The following is a 16,412-nucleotide window of genomic DNA, read 5'->3' as shown; positions in this document are numbered from 1 at the left end:
GCAATCCTAGCGGCTAATTAGCCTCTAGACTGCTTTTACAAGCAGTGGGAGGGAATCCCCCCCCTCCCACCATCTTCCATGTTTTTCTCTGGCTCTCCTGTCCCAACAGGGAAACTGAGAATGCAGCCGGTGATTCAGCCAGCTGACCATAGAGCTGATCAGAGACTGGAAGCTACGAGTAGATTTCACCGGAGTGTAAACCGCGCCATTGGGAAGGCATTTTATCACACCGATCTTGGTGTGGTCAGATGCTTTGAGGGCAGAGGAGAGATCTAGGGTCTAATAGAGTCCAATTTTTTTTTCAAAAAAAGAGTACCTGTCACTACCTATTGCTATCATAGGGAATATTTACATTCCTGAGATGATAACAATAAAAATGATTTAAAAAAAAATGAAAGGAACAGGTTAAAAATAAGAAAAGCAAAAAAATAATAAAGAAAAAAAAAAAAGCACCCCTGTCCCCCCTGCTCTCTCCGCGCAAAGGCGAACGCAAGCGTCAGTCTGGGCGTCAAATGTAAACAGCAATTTGCACCATGCATGTGAGGTATCACCGCGAAGGTCAGATCGAGGGGCAGTAATTTTAGCAGTAGACCTCCTCTGTAAATCTAAAGTCGGTAACCTGTAAAGGCTTTTTAAAGGCTTTTTAAAAATGTATTTAGTTTGTCGCCACTGCACGTTTTGTGGCGCAATTTTAAAAGCATGCTCATGTTTGGGTATCCATGTACTCGGCCTATCCCAGATTCATCTTTATTTCATCAAACATTTGGGCAATATAGTGTGTTTTTTAGTGCATTAAAATTTAGAAAAGTGTTGTGTTTGTCCCCCCCCCCAAAAAAAAATGCGTTTGAAAAATCGCTGCGCAAATACTGTGTGTGAAAAAAAAAAAAATGAAACGCCCACACATTTTAAGTCTGTAGGGCATTTTGCTTTAAAAAAAAATATATGATGTTTGGGGGTTCAAAGTAACTTTCTTGCAAAAAAAAAAAAATTTTTTTTTTTCATGTTAACAAAGTATCAGAAAGGGCTTTGTCTTCAAGTGGTTAGAGTGGGTGATGTGTGACATACGCTTCTAAATGTTGTGCATAAAATGCAGAAAACAAGTAAAAATTTGCGCTGAACTGAAAAAGCAAGCAGCCAGCAAAGTTCGTAGATGACAAACAAAAAGTCACATGCATAAAAATTATTGCGGCGCTGAAAAGTTCAAAATGAAATTGAAGAGTGGGAGGAATCCAATCACCAAATATATTGTGCAGATGTAGAAAGAGTCACTCGTCACCACATGGTAATGTAGTCTGCTTACCAGAAGGTGTTAAGGATTAGGCATAGATAAATTCTCAATAGCATCCAGCAAATCCAGCCCACTGGAACCCCTCATCAGACCACAACATCCGTGGGATTTCCTTCACATATAAACATCTCCCAATGGTCACTTCAGAATTAGGCATTCAGGCATGTAGTCATCATATATCCGAGAAAAGAAAATGAAGGACCCATAGTGAAGCCCGTAATGATAGATAAAAAAACTTTTATTGTAGTAACTTACAGTTGAAGCTTAAAACAGCATGCATCAATGATAGGAACAAACGGCTGCAGCAATCAGCGTACGGATGTCAGCCTGCCTGACATGTCTCATCGTAACAGATGTCTTCAGAGGCATGGCTACAGCTACAACCGCACGCTATATATATGGTATGGTTAGTGGGTGGATCAGAGGGGATATAATCAAACTCATCACTAACAGCTGGGTAGGATGTGTCTTGTGCAGAGCGCCCTGGTGCTAACAGGATAAACCTGGTTAGCAACTGATGACGCGACAGTGCACGGCCAATCAGAAAAGAGAGAGGATAGGAACAAAAAGAGGATGGCAACAGATGCCACCTCATTGGTTAACCTATCTCTCAGTGAACAGAAAAATTGAAAAATGCCAGATAAGCATGAACAGACGACAAGGAAGAGCGCCGGCTGTGCGGTCCGGCTCAGGGACATTAAAAAGGCTAAAGATGTATTTTTGATTGATCAGACAAAAACCTGATATCATATAACTCAATATACACAATAAAAAAAAATGGAAAAGAATTAACACCCGCACAGATAAGCTATGAGATTAATGCCTGTCATGCAGTATAGATCAAAGGCATAGAAAAAAACGCTAGACTTTGTATAACAAATCAGTGCCTGCATGGGGAAAAAAAACACTAACCTATGTATAACAAACCAGCGACTCACATGCAACTAAGCAATAGACATTGTGAATGTGATTAATCGCACACAATTCAATAAAAATACATGCATGCAATATACATCAATACAAGTGTTAAAATCAATACAGATGATTGTAAACATCATTAAAAAATATTGTCTTACAGATACTGGATACCTTGGTGTGGAAGGAGGGTTACATCATGGCTACCGCCGATGTGTCCTCTTTGTATACTATCATATCCCACTCAGATGGTATGCACGCAGTTGAGACCTTCCTTGGTAGAGATGACCAACTGGCCCCCCCACAGAGGGAGTTCATCTTACTCCTGCTAAGGTTTGCCATGATGCATAACTACTTCTGGTTTGGGGGTTCTTGCTACCTCCAAACCAGAGGTGTAGCCATGGGCGCAAAATTCGCGCCCAGTATGGCTAATCTGGTTATGGCCAAGTGGGAGGAGGATGTCGTCTATGCTGACAGACGGCCAGAATTGGTGTACTGGGGCAGGTATATAGACGACATCCTCCTCCTATGGGATGGAGATGAAACATCATTGACCAATTACATGCAGGAGCTAAATCAGAACACCCTTGGTATCTCTCTGCAATTCGAAATGAGCAAGGTTGCTATCCATTTTTTGGATTTGAATATACGGATCTGTGACAATAAATTTACAACCACCACTTTTTTCAAGGAGACAGATCTTAATGGCTATATTAGTCAGGGGAGTTGTCACCATCCCTCCTGGTTAAAAGCGGTTCCTAAAAGCCAGTTTATTCGCCTGAGGCGTAATTGTACCTTTAAACACGACTTTTTGATGCAGGCCTCTGACTTAAAAACCAAATTTGTGGAGAAGGGGTACTCTGGTGCAGACTTGGACAAAACCATAAATGAGGTTGCCGGCTTGGATAGGGCCAATATGATAAAGGGCACAGATAGAATCACTAAGAATAATAATATTCATGAGTTTTCTTTATTGACCATCTACTCTCGACAACATTACGATATAAAGAAAATTCTTAGAAAACATTGGGCCGTGTTAAAAAACGATAAAGTGTTGGGGCCCATCCTTACCTGAATGCCCACAAGTTATCTATAAGGGAGTACCCCCCCTAAGGCTGCAGGTTGCCCCTAATGTTCTTGATGCCCCCAATAGGGTCCCCTTTTTTCAGAACTCAAAAGGTTTTTTCCCATGTTGCAAATGTAAAGTGTGTCGCATAAATGGCGATAAAAATAGGAAAATTTGTCAATTTAAATCTAACTCCACCACAAAGGTCTATGATATAGATACTTTCATCACCTGCACCTCAAAAAATGTTGTGTACTTATTGACTTGTCCATGCGGTCTACAGTATGTAGGCCGCACTATGAGAGCCATGAATGTGCGAATAAAGGAACATATAAAAAACATAAAGAAAGGTTTTCCTAAGCACACAGTCTCACGTCACTATTTAGAATGTCATAACAGAAATCCAGTAGGGACTCTGATTACCGCCATTGATCGTTTCACACCCCATTGGAGAGGTAGTTACACCAAGAGAGAAATCTCGAGGTTGGAAACGCGATGGATACACACCCTCAAATGCTATATGCCATATGGGTTAAACGTAGAGTGGGATGTTAATAGCTTCATTAATAACAGTTAGCATCAATACACTCCTTTATTCGTTTTATTTATTTATTTTTTGTTTTTTCTCCTTTATTTGCAAATCTTGGGTCTAGGTCAGTTTTTTAAAAAAAATATTTTTTAATGATGTTTACAATCCTCCTGTATTGATTTTAACACTTGTATTGATGTATATTGCATGCATGTATTTTTATTGAATTGTGTGCGATAAATCGTATTCACAATGTCTATTAGTTGCATGTGAGTCGCTGGTTTGTTATACATAGGTTGGTGTTTTTTTTCCCATGCAGGCACTGATTTGTTATACAAAGTCTAGCGTTTTTTTCTATGCCTTTGATCTATACTGCATGACAGGCATTAATCTCATAGCTTATCTGTGCGGGTGTTAATTCTTTTCCATTTTTTTTATTGTGTATATTGAGTTATATGATATCAGGTTTTTGTCTGATCAATCAAAAATACATTTTTAGCCTTTTTCATGTCCCTGAGCCGGACCGCACAGCCAGCGCTCTTCCTCGTCGCCTGTTCATGCTTATCTGGCATTTTTCAATTTTTCTGTTCACTGAGAGATAGGTTAACCAATGAGGTGGCACTGAGTCATCTGTCGCCATCCTCTTTTTGTTGCTATCCTCTCTCTTTTCTGATTGGCCGTGCGCTGTCGCGTCATCAGTTGCTAACCAGGTTTATCCTGTTAGCACCAGGGCGCTCTGCACAAGACACACATCCTACCCAGCTGTTAGTGATGAGTTTGATTATATCCCCTCTGATCCACCCACTAACCATACCATATATATATATAGCGTGCGGTTGTAGCTGTAGCCATGCCTCTGAAGACATCTGTTACGATGAGACATGTCAGGCAGGCTGACATCCGTATGTTTATATGTGAAGGAAATCCCACGGATGTGGTGGTCTGATGAGGGGTTCCAGTGGGCTGGATTTGCTGGATGCTATTGAGAATTTATCTATGCCTAATCCTTTACACCTTCTGGTAAGCAGACTACATTACCACGTGGTGACGAGTGACTCTTTCTACATCTGCACAATATATTTGGTGATTGGATTCCTCCCACTCTTCAATTTCATTTTTGAACTTTTCAGCGCCGCAATAATTTCTATGCATATAAAATGCACAAAACCCCCCAAATGACCCCATTTTGGAAAGTTGGCACCCCAAGCTATTTGCTGAGAGGCATGTCGAGTCCATGGAATATTTTATATTGTGACACAAGTTGCGGGAAAAAGACAATTTTATTTATTTTTTAATTGTCACTAAATTATATATTGCTCAAACATGCCATGGGAATATGTGAAATTACACCCCAAAATGCATTCTGTTGCTTCTCCTGAGTATGGGGATACCACGTGTGAGACTTTTTGGGAGCCTAGCTGCGTACGGGACCCCGAAAACCAAGCACCACCTTCAGGCTTTCTAAGGGCGTAAATTTTTATTTTCACTCTTCACTGCCTATCAGTTTCGAAGGCCATGGAATGCCCAGGTGGCACAAAACCCCCCAAATGACCCTATTTTGGAAAGTAGACACCCCAAGCTATTTGCTATTTATTGAGGTGCAAATTGTAAAAAGTGCTCTGGTCAGGAAGGGGGTAAATCCTTACGGGGCTGAAGTGGTTAATGTGATTGACATAACCTTCTGACCTTGGCTTAGCAAAACACCACTAATTGTCTAATGGTTGACAATCAAGTGTCATCATCCCCAGCCATCCTGGCGCTTCTTAAAATATATGTGTATGAGAAAATATACCCCACACAATTAACTGGGGTTGTAAATGCCATGAAAGTGTAGTCAGGATTCTTATGATAAGCCTACCAGTTAATCATGAATGGTTTCCTAAATAAGATACCATATTTGCCCCCTATTAATATATATGTAGTAAACACGTTTATATAATGTTACCTAATAAAGATACATTGTAAAGATGTATAAAAAACATTATTATTTAAAATATATAATTTGTGGATAAGCCCTTTTTGTTACGTGGTTTTTTTTAAAAATACTATTTAGTTTTGCAGGCTATGTAAGTTTGTACCAACTCCCCTTATCTATAGGTGTCAGACAAAAGATATACAACCTGGGGTACTGGTATGTTTACACAGTCGCATTGTAATGCCCTGTACACACGGTTGGATTTTCCGACAGAAAATGTGTGATAGGACCTTGTTGTCGGAAAATCCGACCGTGTGTGGGCTCCATCACACATTTTCCATCGGAATTTCCGACACACAAAGTTTGAGAGCAGGCTATAAAATTTTCCGACAACAAAATCCGTTGTCGGAAATTCCGATTGTGTGTACACAAATCCGATGCACAAAGTGCCACGCATGCTCAGAATAAATTAAGAGACGAAAGCTATTGGCTACTGCCCCGTTTATAGACCCGACGTATGTGTTTTACATCACCACGTTCAGAACGATCAGATTTTCCGACAACTTTGTGTGACCGTGTGTATGCAAGACAAGTTTGAGCCAACAATCCATGTATTTTGTTGTCGGAATGTCCGATCAATGTCCAACCGTGTGTACGGGGCATTAGACCTAAAACAACTTTTGTAACGATGCCTATTCATGGGCTATGAACTCTGATTCAACTTTAGAGCCAAAATGGCTCCTCTCATGTTCATTTGAAAAATATACAATATAAAGGTATGTGTGTGTGTGTGTGTGTGTGTGTGTGTGTGTGTGTATGTGTGTGTGTATATATATTTATTATAGAATTTCTTTTAACCACAAATGTTCTGACAAGCCACAGATCTTCTATAGATTTAGGCTGCCTCAAATCCTTCTGTCTCTTCATGTAATCCCAGACAGACTTGATGTTGAGATCAGAGCTCTGTGGGGGCCAAACCATAATTTCCAGAACTCCTTGTTTTTTAGGCTGGAGATAGTTCTTAATGACATTGGCTGCATATTTGGGGTCATTTTCCTACTGCAGAATAAATTTGGGGCCAAGCACGTGCCTCCCCGATGGTATGGCATGATGGATAAATATCTATCTGTACCTCTCAGCATTGAGAACACCATTGATCCTGACCAAATCTCCAACTCCATTTGCAGAATTGCAGCCCAAAACTCGCAAGGGACCTCCACCGTGCTTCACTGTTGCCTGCAGACACTAATTATTGTACTGCTCTTCGCCCCTTCAGAGAACAATCGGCCTCCTGCTACAGCCAAATGTTTCATATTTTGACTCCTCAGTCCAGAGCACTTGCTTACATTTTTCTGCACCCCAGTTGCTATGTTTTTGTGGATAGTTGCGTTGGCCTAGTCTTGTTTCCACATCAGGGCAGCTCTTTGGTTGCAATTCTAACATGAAGTCCACTTCTGGTCAGACTGGACCCACTGGTTTCTGTCAGCTCTGTGCTGATGGTACTCCTGGACATCGATTTCCTTCGCCAATCACTGTGTCCATGGTCCTCAATGTTGCTAGTTTCTTTGTGCTTCTTCAAAAGAGCTTGATCATATCAAAAGAGAGCAGAGTATGTTTATGAGCAAATTGAGTAGACACATACCTACCAATGCTCCAAATACCAAGTTATCCAAGTCTGCCAAAAGAAAAGCGGAATTAACAAAAAGTAAGGCTGAAACCAACTAATGTAGGTCACTGGTTAAAGTGAATTAGATTCAGTGCTTATTGTCCTTGCATAAATAAAGAAAGAGGAAAAGATATATATTTTAAAACAAAGAAAGGGGGATAGAAGGAGAAAGAAATTGGGGAAAAAAGGGAAGAAAAGAGTCCGTAATAGAGAAGGTGCACTGGAAGCCTCGCTAGTCTACCGTTTTATTTTTTTATTTTTTTATTTTTTTATAATGCATCAAAGTGTCTCATGTCTTGTCAAACCTGGTTTGATTATTTTGAAGAGTGCACATGGAATTATCATTGATGGCCCAATTTAGTTTTTGTTTTGACATACTCAATTGTGTGTGGCGAACTTTAGCTACACAGGGCCCTCCCAGTTTCTTACCTTCAGGTTTAGTGTTCTGCACCAGCTCAGATACACACCACGGACACAGAAGAAGTATACCATTGTATTAGCGGTCTAATAGATCTGATATCTCCATAAACACAACCTCTTACCCAGTAATAGCTAGCATTTGGTGCACAGTCATAACATACACTCTTTCCCTGCACATGCTACCCCTCCAATACCCTCTATGCTCATCTCCAGCACAAAGTCCCATTGCCATTTCATTTGCATTCCTCTCCTGCAAATATTGCCCAACTGTCATTTCCTCCACAGTTGTACGGTTATGCCTTCCACACCCTGTCCTCCACATACTGCCTCCAGTAGTGAGCAGTATGAGTAGTGGTTGATACATTCCACAGCCCTATTTTGCCCATACTCATTCATATGCTGAGTACTCTTACCCTGCACATCCAGCTGACCGTCATACTCCACGTGTTCTTCCTCTGCTCATACTGCCCACTTTTATTCACTAAGCGGTCCTCTCTAGTATATATTAAGACACTTCTTTTAACATTATTTGTAACATCCTCAACATTGCCTGTTCTGAAGAACACTTTTGATACAAGAAATGAAAATTATGTAAAATGTCAATTTTTAAATTTGAAGAAAAAGTTGATCAAGAAGCGCTATACTCCCACTTTAACCACTTCAGCCCCGGAAGGATTTACCCCCTTCCTGACCAGAGCACTTTTTACAATTTGGCACTGTGTCGCTTTAACTGCTAATTGCGTGGTCATGCAATGCTGTACCCAAACGAAAGTTGCGTCCTTTTCTTCCCACAAATAGAGCTTTCTTTTGATGGTATTTGATCACTTCTGTGGTTTTTATTTTTGCGCTATAAACGGAAAAAGACCGAACATTTGGAAAAAAAAATATTTTCTACTTTTTGTTTAAAAAAAAAAAAAATCCAATACACACAGGCCATGGGCATATGTGGAATTGCACCACAAAATACATTTAGCTGCTTCTCCTGAGTATGGGGATACCACATGTGTGGGACTTTTTGGGAGCCTAGCCGCGTACGGGGCCCCGAAAACCAAACACCGCCTTCAGGATTCCTAAGGGCGAAAATTTTTGATTTCACTCCTCACTACCTATCAGTTTTAAAGGCCATAAAATGCCAAGATGGCACAAACCCCCCCAAATTACCCCATTTTGGAAAGTAGACACCCCAAGCTATTTGCCGAGAGGCATGGTGAGTCCATGGAATATTTTATATTTTGACACAAGTTGCGGGAAAATTACAAACTTTTTTTTTTTTTTCTTTTTTTTTCTTTTTTTTTTGCACAAAGTTGTCACTAAATGATATATTGCTCAAACATGCCATGGGCATATGTGGAATTACACCCCAAAATACACCCCAGGCTATTTGCTGAGAGGCATGGTGAGTATTTTGCAGCTCTCATTTGTTTTTGAAAATTAAGAAAGACAAGAATTTTTTTTTTTTTTTTTTAAATTTTCAAAACTTTGTGACAAAAAGTGAGGTCTGCAAAATACTCACTATACCTCTCAGCAAATAGCTTAGCAAAATAGGGTAATTTGGGGGGGCTTTGTGCCACCTGGGCATTCCATGGCCTCCGAAACTGTGATAGGCAGTGAGGAGTGAAATCATAAATTTACGCCCTTAGCCTGAAGGCGGTGCTTGGTTTTCGGGGTCCTGTACGCGGCTAGGCTTCCAAAAAGCAACAGAATGCATTTTGAGGTGTAATTTCACATATTCCCATGGCATGTTTGAGCAATATATCATTTAGTGACAACTTTGTGCAAAAAAAAAAGTCTCTTTCCCGCAACTTGTCACAATATAAAATATTCCATGGACTCGACATGCCTCTCAGCAAATAGCTTGGGTTGTCTACTTTCCAAAATGGGGTCATTTGGGGGGGGTTTGAACTGTCCTGGCATTTTATGCACAACATTTAGAAGATTATGTCACACATCACCCACTCTTCTAACCACTTGAAGACAAAGCCCTTTCTGACACTTTTTTTTACATGAGAAAATTATTTTTTTTTTGCAAGAAAATTACTTTGAACCCCCAAACATTATATATATATATTTTTAAAGCAAATGCCCTACAGAATAAAATGTTGGGTGTTTCATTTTTTTTTTTTTTTTTCACAGTATTTGCGCAGCGATTTATCAAACACATTTTTTGGGGAAAAAACACACTTTTTAAAAATTTTAATGCACTAAAAAACACTATATTGCCCAAATGTTTGATGAAATAAAAAAGATGATCTTAAGCCGAGTACATGGATACCAAACATGACATGCTTTAAAATTGTGCACAAACGTGCAGTGGTGACAAACTAAATACATTTTTAAAAGCCTTTACAGGTTACCACTTTAGATTTACAGAGGAGGTCTACTACTAAAATTACTACCCTCGATCTGACCTTCGCGGTGATACTTCACATGCATGGTGCAATTGCTGTTTACATTTGACGCCAGACCAACGCTTGCGTTCGCCTTTGCACGTGAGCAGGGGGGGGTGGGTGCTTTTTTTTTTTAGCAATAGGTAGTGACATCCGGCGAAATCTAAGTCATGAAATGATCATAGCTTTCGGTTTCTTAGGCCATAGAGATGTTTGGAGCCATTCTGGTCTCTAATCAGCTCTATGGTCAGCTGGCTGAATCACCGGCTGCATTCTCAGGTTCCCTATTGGGACAGGAGAGCCAGAGAAAAACATGGAAGACGGTGGGGGGGATTCCCTCCCACTGCTTGTAAAAGCAGTCTAGAGGCTAATTAGCTGCTAGGATTGCTTTTACATGAAAGCCAACCACTGGCTGAAAAGAATGATACCAAGATGATACCTAAACCTGCAGGCATCGTTCTGGTATAACCACTCAAAGTCCAGCAACATACTAGGAAGTTGCTGGTCTTGTTGGGCATATATTGTAAACTTTTTTTTTCATGCAGCCCACAGAGATTGATCGGTGGGTATGTCCACCATTAGAATACCTCCTCATCCACCCACTTCTAATGATGGGCATACATGCACTGTTTATATATGCCGAAGCATGGGGGCATCCTCCCGCAAAAGGTAGGAGCAAATCGCTCCTCCGCCCACTGCTGCCCCCACACTTCGGCATATATGCTGAAGTATGTAAATGTGGTGGTGAAATCACCTCCGACAGCGCTGGAGTTGCGGCTTTATGTATCGTGGGAGCAAGCGATGTTGCTGTCAAGATAAATCCGCTCTGCAGCTGAATGGCGTACCTGAAAACAAAAAAATGGTTAACAATAAAACACAGTAAACCGTAAAGTATAAAAAAAATTGCATACCTAATAAAGCAAACATGATAAAAACATAATAACAATAACACATTGCAGAATAGAATACAGTAAAGAGCAGAACAATAGAGAGAGAACAATAAAACGACAACTATTTTTTTGGGTTTTTTTTATTTATTTATTTTTTTCTTACACTTTTTTTTGTAACCGTTTCCAGGTTCGGGTCTCTCAAAATGCGATGGCATCTTGGGAGACCCTGTGAAAGTGTGTCCTATTCTGTGCAATGCTGTACCCTACGCTAATACTCAACTAGTGTATGGTAGCGTTCAAAACATTCACCAATGCAAGGACCAGGATTGTCAGGACAGGAGGGACAATAATACCGGGTGTCACGCCTATATCCGCGCTTTCTGCAGACACAACATTTTCTTTGGGAGGCTCGTTGGGCAGGGGTACTCGGGAGGACATAAGGAAAATGCCTCTCATGCAGCTGGCTTACTGCATTTGGTTGGGGAAGGTGAGGTGGAGCACCGTCTGGAAACAGAAGGGCTCTAACGATCTCTTCCTGGAATTTAAGGAAGGATCCAGTCCGTCCTGAAGCTCTGTATAGCACATGAGCATTCAGCAGAGCCAATTGAAATAAGTATACAGACACTTTTTTTTTATACCAGCGTCTGGCCTTGCGGGCGACTAGGTATGGCGCCAGCAACTGGTCGTTGAGGTCCACCCCTCCCATATTGAGGTTATATTCCTGGACACAGAGGGGTTTCTCCAACACCAGTCGCCGTAGTAATTTATGCAGACACAACGTTCCAAAGCGAGGTAAGAACGAAAACATTCTTATCCCTCCACTTCTTCATAGCGAGCAAATTATTACAATGGAAGCAGGCTCTCTCCCCCAGCCTAAGACGGGAATCTACAAGCCGCTGGGGAAAGCCCCGGCAATTAGGTCGCACGGTGCCACATGCTAAAATCTTCTGATCAAAAAGGTAACTAAAGTGGCACGCTCATCTAATAATTGTCCACATATAAGTGGTACCCCTTTCCGAATAAGGGTGACACCAAGTCCCACACAATCTTGCCAGTGCTTCCTATGTAGTCAGGGCAGTTTATCAGCTCTACGCGACTATCTTTGCCCTCGTAAACCATAAAACTACATGTATAGCCTGTGGCCCAGTCACAGCTTATACATCTTGACCCCGTATCTGGCACGCTTGCTGGGAAGGTACTGTTTGAATGACAAGCGGCCAGAAAACTTAATCAGGGACTCAACGCAGACAACTTGATGGGGAGTAAACAAGTCTGCAAAACGTTGGTTGAAGTGGTTTACGAGGGGCCGAATTTTGTAGAGCCGATCGTATCCAGGGTCTCCACGAGGACGACAGAGTTCATTGTTATTGAAGTGCATGAACCGCAAAATCTGCTCGTATCTTGCCCTGGCCATGGAGGCAGAGAACACTGGCATATGGTAAATTGGGTCAGTGGACCAATATGACCGCAACTCACTCTTTTTTTATTTATGCCCATGTTATGGGAAAGGCCCAGAAAGATCTTAAATTCAGAAACCGTAATTGGTTTCCAATCTCTGGCAAGGGAGGACTGGGGAATAGTGGCGATGTGTTGACCAGCGTACAAATTGCTTTGGTCCACAATAGATCTATAGAGGTCTTAGGTAAAAAACAGCGAATAAAAATCAAGTGGCATAAAATCAACTGTTTCCACATGAATGCCGGGTTGGCCAGTGAATAGGGGAAGTGCGGGTGATGCAGAAGTGGTGGGTTCCCTGTTAGGATTGGCGAATGCAGCAGGATGGGCACGACGGAAAACGTGTAGGCCTCTTCAGTAGTGTACCTTCGATTTGCCATTTTGGGCTCTAAATTTAGTGGTACACTAGTGAGCTCCCGACTGTTAGCGACTGATTCAAAATGCTACCAAAAAACTGTTAGCGATCGCAGGGATCAAGCCTGACTCTGCAAACGTTGCAGTTATGTGTTTAGTGTTTTGTAAGTGACAGTGATCGATCGATACTGCATTTGGGTGGGCTGGGCTGGGCCGAGGGGCAAAACGCAGGTGCTAGCAGGTATCTGGGCTGATCCCGCTAACACTGCGTTTTTGGGGACCCTAAACTGCTGGGGACACTAGTATAGATCTAATCGGATCAGATATTGATCCGTTTAGATATTATACCACTAAGGGAGGTGTATGCTGCGTGCGTGGGTGTTAGCGGTACTGGCACTAACCTGACTCTGCCAGGGGCGACGCAGACCTTATCTGACCCTAAAAACTTAACTTGTATCACCACCGGGCAATTAGGGGGTTAAACCTTTATTAGGTAATAAACAGCGGGTGCCTTAAAACTATAATAAACAAACTAACCAACCAGCGTCACCCGTAACACTTATACGGTGATCACTGGTGAAAGGGTTAACTAGGGGGTAATCAGGGGGTTAAAACCTTTTATTAGGTAGTATATGGGGGTCCCTGTCGCTATAAAACGCTGACGGCGAACCTAATATACTTGCCTCCCTAACTAGCATCACCAGTGACACTAATACAGCGATCAGAAAAACGATTGCTTAGTGACACTGGTGACGGGGGGGTGATCAAGGGGTTAACCTTTATTAGGGGGGCTAGGGGGGGCACCCTAGACCTAAAGGGGGCTAACTCTAACTGCCCTAACACTTATAACTGTCACAAACTGACACCAATGCAAAAAAAAAAAAAACTGCTATTGGTGTCACTGTGACAGGGGGGTGACTGGGGGGGTGAAAAGTATGCCTGCGTGTTCTACTGTAAGTGTAGTGTTGTGCAAACTCACATTGATGTCTTCTCTCCTCGGCGCCGGAACGAAAAGACCGGCTCGAAGAGAGATGACATCACTTCCTTGACATTATGGCGGACACATTAGACAATTTTGACACATTTTTGGGACCATTGGCATTAATACAGAGATCAGTGCTATAAAAACACATTGATTACTGTAAAAAATTCACTGGCAGTGAAGGGGTTAACACTAGGGGGCGATCAAGGGGTTATTTGTGTTCCCTAGTGTGTGTTCTAACTGAAGGGGTTGGGGGGGGGGACTAACTACAGGGGATGACAGATCGCTGTTCATACTTTGTATGAATAGACGATCTGTCACTTCTTCACTCAGAGAATCGGGATCTCTGTGTACCCAAACAAAATTGACGTCCTTTTTTTTTCCCCCCACAAATAGAGCTTTCTTTTGGTGGTATTTGATTATCTCTGCGGTTTTTATTTTTTGCGCTATAAACAAAAAAGTAATCAGACAGATTTTTTTTTTAAGTATTCCTGAGCCCATGCAGTGATATCCATCACTGAATGATGCCTGTTTTTAATGCACTACTGCCTAAGGGCCCCGACGATCACAGGCATCCAATAATTGATTTTTTTTTTTTCTACATACTTATCTGTAAAATCTATTTCTTATGCCGCGTACACACGGTCGGACTTTTCGTCTTCAAAAGTCCAACGGACGCCGACGGACTAAAGCTGGCTGGTAATCCGATCGTGTGTGGGCTTCTCCGGACTTTCAGCAGACTTTTTCAGCCTCAAATCCGACGGACTTTAGATTTGAAACATGCTTCAAATCTTTACGTCGTAACTACGACGGACCCCGAAATCCGCTCGTCTGTGTGCTAGTCCGACGGACAAAAACCCATGCTAGGGCAGCTATTGGCTACTGGCTATGAACTTCCTTATTTTAGTCCGGTGTACGTCATCACGTACGAATCCGTCGGACTTTTGTGTGGTCGTGTGTAGGCAAGTCCGTTCGTTAGAAAGTCTGCTGCAAGTCCGCCGAAAGTCCGCAGGAAGTCTGTCGGACAGGCTGTCGGACTTTTGTAGACGAAAAGTCCGACAGTGTGTACGCGGCATTAGAGTATATCACAGGACACAGAGCAGGTTATAATCATTATGTGGTTATGTGCCACCTGTAGGTGAATGGACACTGACAGAGCAATCAAACAGGAAGTCCTCTCCTATATAACCCCTTCTACACAGGAAGTACCTCAGTTTTGTAGCGCGCAATGGATTCCCAGAAAGAGGTGAGGGACCTCTGCGTCCTGTAATGTACTCCAAAAAATGGATTTTATAGGTCACTATGCAGAAAAAATCCAATTTTGTTTATCTTCCATCACGGGACACAGAGCAGGTTATAATCATAACTATGTGGGATGTCCCATAGCAATTAACCACTTGACGACCGCCTCACGCCGATTTACGTCGGCAAGGTGGCACGGACAGGCAAAATCACGTACATATACGTGATTTGCCTTCCGCGGGTGGGGGGTCCGATCGGACCCCCCCCCGGTGCCAAAGGCGGTCGTCTTTTGTCCCACGGTGACGGAGATGAGGGGGAGGCCATCCGTTCGTGGCCCCCCCCTCGCGAACGCCGCCGGCCAATCGCATCATTCCTTTGCTGCTGTATGCTAAACAGCAGCAAAGGAAATGATGTCATCTCTCCTCGGCTCGGTAATTTCCGTTCCGGCCCGAGGAGAGAAGACAGGTATGTGAGTGCACCAACACTACACAACACAGTAGAACATGCCAGGCACACTAAACACCCCGATCGCCCCCCAATCCCCCCCCCCCCTGTCACAAACTGACACCAGCAGTTTTTTTTTTTTTTTCTGATTACTGCATTGGTGTCAGTTTGTGACAGTTACAGTGTTGGGACAGTTAGTATTACCCCCCTGTAGGTCTAGGATACCCCCCTAACCCCCCCTAATAAAGTTTTAACCCCTTGATCACCCCCTGTCACCAGTGTCGCTAAGCGATCATTTTTCTGATCGCTGTATTAGTGTCGCTGGTGACGCTAGTTAGGGACCTAAATATTTAGGTTCGCCGTCAGCGTTTTATAGCGTCAGGGACCCCCATATACTACCGAATAAATGTTTTAACCCCTTGATGGCCCCCTAGTTAACCCTTTCACCACTGATCACCGTATAACTGTTACGGGTGACGCTGGTTAGTTTGTTTATTTTTTATAGTGTCAGGGCACCCGCCGTTTATTACCGAATAAAGGTTTAGCCCCCTGATCGCCCGGCGGTGATATGCGTCGCCCCAGGCAGCGTCAGATTAGCGCCAGTACCGCTAACACCCACGCACGCAGCATACACCTCCCTTAGTGGTATAGTATCTGATCGGATCAATATCTGATCCGATCAGATCTATACTAGCGTCCCCAGCAGTTTAGGGTTCCCAAAAACGCAGTGTTAGCGGGATCAGCCCAGATACCTGCTAGCACCTGCGTTTTGACTCTCCGCCCGGCCCAGCCCAAGTGCAGTATCGATCGATCACTGTCACTTACAAAACACTAAACGCATAACTGCAGCGTTCGCAGA

At 42.6% G+C, this 16,412-nt stretch overlaps 1 protein-coding gene across 1 annotated transcript in view; it reads left to right on the top strand.

The window, feature by feature from the left end:
* Window positions 1-16,412, top strand: part of TNRC6B (trinucleotide repeat containing adaptor 6B) — an 814,361-nt gene that overhangs the window by 220,642 nt on the left and 577,307 nt on the right.

Source organism: Aquarana catesbeiana, linkage group LG07, assembly GCF_042186555.1.
Source record: "Aquarana catesbeiana isolate 2022-GZ linkage group LG07, ASM4218655v1, whole genome shotgun sequence".
Classification (NCBI taxonomy): Eukaryota; Metazoa; Chordata; class Amphibia; order Anura; family Ranidae; genus Aquarana; species Aquarana catesbeiana.
This window is presented reverse-complemented; position numbering and strand designations above follow the sequence as displayed.